Here is a 6,000-nt window from a genome sequence, read left to right on the forward strand (position 1 = left end):
GCATAGGTGAGCTGTTTCTTCGTTGGGTTGTTCCTGTTCCTCATCCGAAGAAGTGTCTCCCCATGCGGCAATCATGGCCTTTCTTACGTCAGTTTTGGAGAATGAGTTTCTGTTCTCTTTGAATCTGTCTTTGGTTGTTTCCTTTCCTTTTCCTCGTTCTTGATCCCAGAGAGGGCATTCCCTGATGCGATGTTCCAAGTTTCCACACTTATGGCATCCAGTATCAGTTTTGGAGAATTTCCGGTTAGGTTTCCCTCGGTAATCTCCATCTTTATAGTTTCTGAACATTCTTCTGAATCTCCTGGCAAATAGAGCAGTTTCCTCATCTTCTTCAGAGTTTTCATCATTCTCAGTTTTTAGAGCAAGAGCCCTATTTTTGTTGTTCTCTGAAGGTCGTGCATTTAGTTGCAGTTCATGAGTCAGGAGGGATCCAGCTAGTTGTTCCAGGTTAAACTTGGTAAAGTCTTTAGTTTCCTGCAGGGCAGTTACCTTGGCCATCCAGGGATCTTGAGGAAGACTTCTTAGAACTTTTCTAACTTGTTCCTCAGGGGTTATGATTTTGCCCAGAGAGTTCAATTCATTGATGATGTTAGTGAAGCGGGTGATCATGTCTTGAATTGTTTCAGAAGGTTTCATGGTGAACAGTTCATATTGGTGCATTAAAAGATCAATCTTTGATCTTTTGACTTCATTTGTTCCTTCATGAGTGACTTGGAGCAGATCCCATATTTGCTTCGCATTTTTGCATCCCATTACTCTATTGTGCTCATTAGGTCCTAGTCAACAGTGAAGAATTTTGACAGCCATGGCATTGAGTTCGAGCTTTTCATAGTCGGCTTTGTCAAATTCAGCAATCGGTTTAGGAACGGTTTCACCAGAGGTGTTTAGCTTGGTGACTTGGAAGTCTCCAACTTCAATGACTCTCCATACTTGATAGTTCTCAGCTTTGATAAAGATCTCCATCCTGTTTCTCCAGTATGAATAGTATTTGCCACTAAACATTGGAGGTCTTTGTGTAGAGTATCCCTCTTCGAGTTTCTCAGTTGTGTTCATAGCTTCAGAATCGTTTTTCCCGACAGAATTACCTGCAGTTAAAGGGTTCTGGCTCTGATACCAATTGTTAGTTTTACAGAGATCCTCAAGAGGGGGGGTGAATTGATATTTTATGGTTTTACAAAAATTAAACTACTAGGAACAGAAACAATAAAATATGCAAGCGAGATTTAGCGTGGAAAACTCTCTAGGCCCAATAGAGAGGAAAAAACCACGGCCCCTTTTGGGGACTTAAACACATTCACTAATTAGGCAAAACAACTCAGTTTCTTTACAAGCCTAATCTACTCGGGCCACAATCTGTTAGTCGCCTCTGACTACAGATGACCAGGAACAACCCCTCGTTGTTCCTTCCCTTACAGAAGCAGTCCCTCAACTGCTTCTCCTCACCAATCTCTTATGAGATCTTCTCTCTTGCTCAAGTAAGCCTGACTCAGGCTTATCATACAAAAACTCAACACTTAACTGAAATTAAAGAATATTAAACTTAACACTAAATACTAGATACAAGACCACGTAACAAATACTGCTCTTATATGGGAACAGGAACAGACTTCTTTTTAAAGATTAAAACTTTAAAGGTAATACCTGAAAGCTTCCGGTTGATGTAAATAAGTCTGATAAAAGTTTCGTAAAGATCTTAAGGTCTATTTATAAGAATCCAGGCTTTTACCCTAGATTCTAATCCTACACTAGTTAGGACTCTTTTCGAAAGATAGTTTTTCGCAAACAGTTTCTAAAAACGCGTCCTAGATAAATTCTATCTTTATTAATATGAGAGTTGCAAATCAACTTAAAAACCTTTAAGAGTATATCTTTAAGTAGGATAGTAAAATCAGGTTTAATCTTTGATGTTTATCTTTTGAAAAACAAAAACCGATTTTCTTTAGATTCAGGATTTAATTAGGACTCTTTAAAATACTTTGTTCCCATACTAAGCAATATTTGCTTCTACTGATCTTATACCTTTCTGGACCCTAATTGACTTGCTGGGCTTCATTCTTTTTGGCCCATGATTTAATTCGTCCATACTCTTTAGACTTGCATTCACCACGAGGTTGGACTTAATCTTCATGCTGCTTCACTTCTTGTCTTGTTGCGTACTTGTCCTAGCTTATAGTGACTTGCTCCTGTCAATCCTTAATTCGACAATTAGTAGAGTGTAAGCTTGTCATCATCAAAACTCAGGAATCAACAGTTACAGACATAGCAAACTCAAATTCAATTTCGAGTTCTTGTATAGAGTCTGTTATGGTTAGTTTCTATTTGTATGCCTGGTAAGTATTGCATAAAGATCACCTGCGTGTTTTCCCAATTACAGCATAAACCTTGTTTTATTTACTGAACCAAGGGATTGGGGGAGGGGGGGGGGGGGGGGGGATCTTCATCTCAAAGTACAAATTTAGAAGTTATAACATGGACTATCAACACAGGTTTTGCAAGGATGAGACTTTCTGTCAGCTTCATAAGCAGTCCTTCCTTGATTTGTGTTTGAATATTTCTGGTAGGAACACAATTGTGTAATCTTTAGCTGATGAAAAATCAGAACAAATCTCTAGGACTCTGCAAGCGTATGGCAATTTATTTACATCTACTGTCGTGGGGCTCTTCCAGTAATAGGATTATAGGATTTATGATTTAAGTACTAAGGCAATGAATAGGTTCTCCTTGAAGTCAGGTCCCTTGGTAGAACAAACAATGTTTAAATGTTAAATCATATATGTTGCTTTATAATCTTATGTCCTTATTATGCTTTAGTGGAGATTTGGAATGTCGTTTATTAGATCATTTTTATTGTCTGGTTTAAGAGTATTTTATGGCTCTACTGCTCTACTTATACGTACCATCTGCTTTCTTCATGAGCTAAAACTCGGATCACTAATCTTGAATAGCTTCTAAATTACTTCACATTGTACATTTAGCTTATAAATTATGACTAATATTATTAACTTATATTTTACCTTGTCTTGTAGTATTTTAACAAAGCTCCTCCCACGTATTCTCAAAAACTGATTGACGAGCTAAGGGAGATGTGGATCTCATACATTACCGGATATCACCAGCCAAATAACGATGAAGATGATGATGATCGATATATGTGAGTTGGGCTAGCTCAACAAATGATTTTAGTTAACAAACTATTTTTGTATTGTCATTTTTTTGACATTAGAAAGGTCTTTGATTTCCTTTTGGTTGTACCTTATATGGATCATTTTGTCGATGAATGATAGGACTTTGTTATTCAATGAAAGAATTTGGGGATGAGTTTTTTTTTTAATTTTAATGTACGAATATATGTTGCCTTTTGGTAGATTGAGTGGATATGATTGATATATTATATCTATTTATCTTTGGTATAAGATGATAATATCCCCAAAAAGGGTGGTGACGTGGCATTATCGTAATTTTTTAATAATTTTTTTTTTAAAAAAAACAAGGAATATATAACGGTTGCCTTTAACAGGCGCTCTGTATGCTGATAGAAACGTGATAGCATATAAAGCGCCTATCTACAGCAACCGTTACGTATTTCAATGTTTATTTAACAGTTACATATGATAATCGCTCTATATTCCTTCTCCATTTATTGATTTTAGGAAGGGTATATTGAGCTCCTATCTCAAACCACCGTCATATATGATCAGACATATAAAGCGCCTCTTCCAGCGCCTCTAAGGCGCTTTATAAAGTCTATTTTAACAGCTCTATATTCCTATTTTTGTAGTAGTGTTAATAACCGCGTAAAATGACAAACAAGATAAACATTTAGGGAAAGAGAGAGTAATTATTTTAAAAAAATGGGTCATATTAAGTACTCTATTCGTCTCATAATATAATCCCGTTTGATATTTTACGGGAATTAAGAAATTCGAAAAGTGACATGTTTTTTTTATTGCAATTCAAATAAATTTTTATAATTTTTGTTTGAAGTATGGTTACGATGAGTTAAGAGTAAGTTAAACTTTTTGAAAACTAAAACTACACCCCAAATGATGAAAGAAAAAAAGTTAGACCCCTAAATAAAGGTTAAAAAACAAAAAGAATTTAGACCCAAACGTTTCCGTAACTCCTACTATTTTGTATTGTTGGCTTCATCTTGATATATATTTTCAAAATCTTAATATTTTATAAGTTTTTATAATATATAATTAAAGATATTTATAGTCAAAGTTGTGCATTGGCAAGCGTGTCCAGTCAAAACGTTGCGAGTATTCCGGGACAGATGGAGTATTAATTAATGTTGTTGTACTTTAATAGTAAAATTACAAAATTTGTTGTATTTTTTAAACAAAGAGAAAAAATATAATAAATTATGGAACCACATTTTCATGGTAGAAACAGTAATTATGAGACCACACTATTTTTCATTGTACAATTATTAATTATGGGACCATATTTTATAGGTAAAAGTAGAACAGTTGAGATATTTAACTTGTTTGATAAGCGTGTGTTGGGGAAAAAACTATTGATTAAATAGGAAATTATAAGAGTAGGCACAATATTTAGGACAACCAAATGAGAAACATGCACGGTATTATGGTACGGACGGAGTAGTTTCCCTTATGAAAATCCGTTGATATAAAACTATAACGAATTTCAATCGATTTGTATATAAAATAGTCGATATAAAAAAGAAAGCAAATAAGAATATTAAGATATTTCTACCTTTTTTTGTAACATGTATAATAGGTTATATAAGTTAAATATTTTAGTTTTAAATTTAAACATAACACATAAGCATGTCATGTCATAATTGTGACACGTAGGGGTGTCAAATCGGATCAACGGATCGGGTTTGGGTCGGGCTCATCGGATTCGGGTTGAAATGGATCGGATTGGAACGGATTAATTTGGCTAACGGGTCGGATCGGATCGGATTCGGGTCGGATTTTTTATTCACGGATTCATATCGGATCGGGTTGTAAACGGGTCGGATTGTAGTCGATTTGGGTCGGATCGGATCGGATTGGAATATGACGGATTGTTAACGGATTTAGTCGGACTATAACGGGTTCGGGTTCATGTCGGTCGGATTCATATCGGATCGGATTCATTTCGGGTCGGATTCATATCGGATCGGATTCATTTCGGATCGGATTCATATCGGATCGGATTAATCGGTAACAGACTAAAACGGGTCGGATTGAAACTAATTTAGCCTGGTTACATTGGATTCAGTTTTATATTGGTTCGGGTAATTATCGGATCGGGTTATTTGGTAGCGGGTTGGAATTTGGGTCAGTTCGGTTCCAAATTATATATTATCATATCGATGACTTAATTAGGGGGACGAAAATAATAACTAACTTTTAAAAGTAATAAGAATTTAAGATTAGTAATATAAGTTATTGAATATATTATTATATCGATGGGTTGGAATTAGTTCGGATTAAACAGGTCACGGATTAAAAACGGATCGGATTAAAAACGGATCGGATTAAACGGGTCATGGGTTGAAACGGGTCGGATTAAACGGGTCACAGATTAAAAACGGATCGGATTAAACGGATATTCCTCGGGTTGGAACGGATTCGGATTGAAACGGATCGGATCATAAACGGGTTTCGAATCGCTTCGGATCGGATTAAATGGATCCGGATTGTCACGGATCGGTCTGTTAACGGATTCGGATCTTAATCGGATCAATACTAACGGGTTGGGTCGGATTCGGGTTGAATATAATCGGATCGGATCGGATTTCGGATTTTAACTCGCGGGTTCTAAACGGTTCGGATTCTAAATGGTCGGACAAACTCATCGGGTTCACTGGGTCGGATTGAGAATTGACACCCCTAGAAACGACACAAAGGTCACATGTTGCGACCTTTATCATTTTCGAAAAAATTATATTGTACTTTATTTTCCTCCGATCCTCCCCTACAGGCCATATCCCTATACTATATAAGTACATGACAAGTTCGCAACAAAACCCACGGTAGATGCTTG

This window comes from Spinacia oleracea, chromosome 1 (genome assembly GCF_020520425.1).
Source record: "Spinacia oleracea cultivar Varoflay chromosome 1, BTI_SOV_V1, whole genome shotgun sequence".
In the NCBI taxonomy this organism is placed as follows: domain Eukaryota; kingdom Viridiplantae; phylum Streptophyta; class Magnoliopsida; order Caryophyllales; family Amaranthaceae; genus Spinacia; species Spinacia oleracea.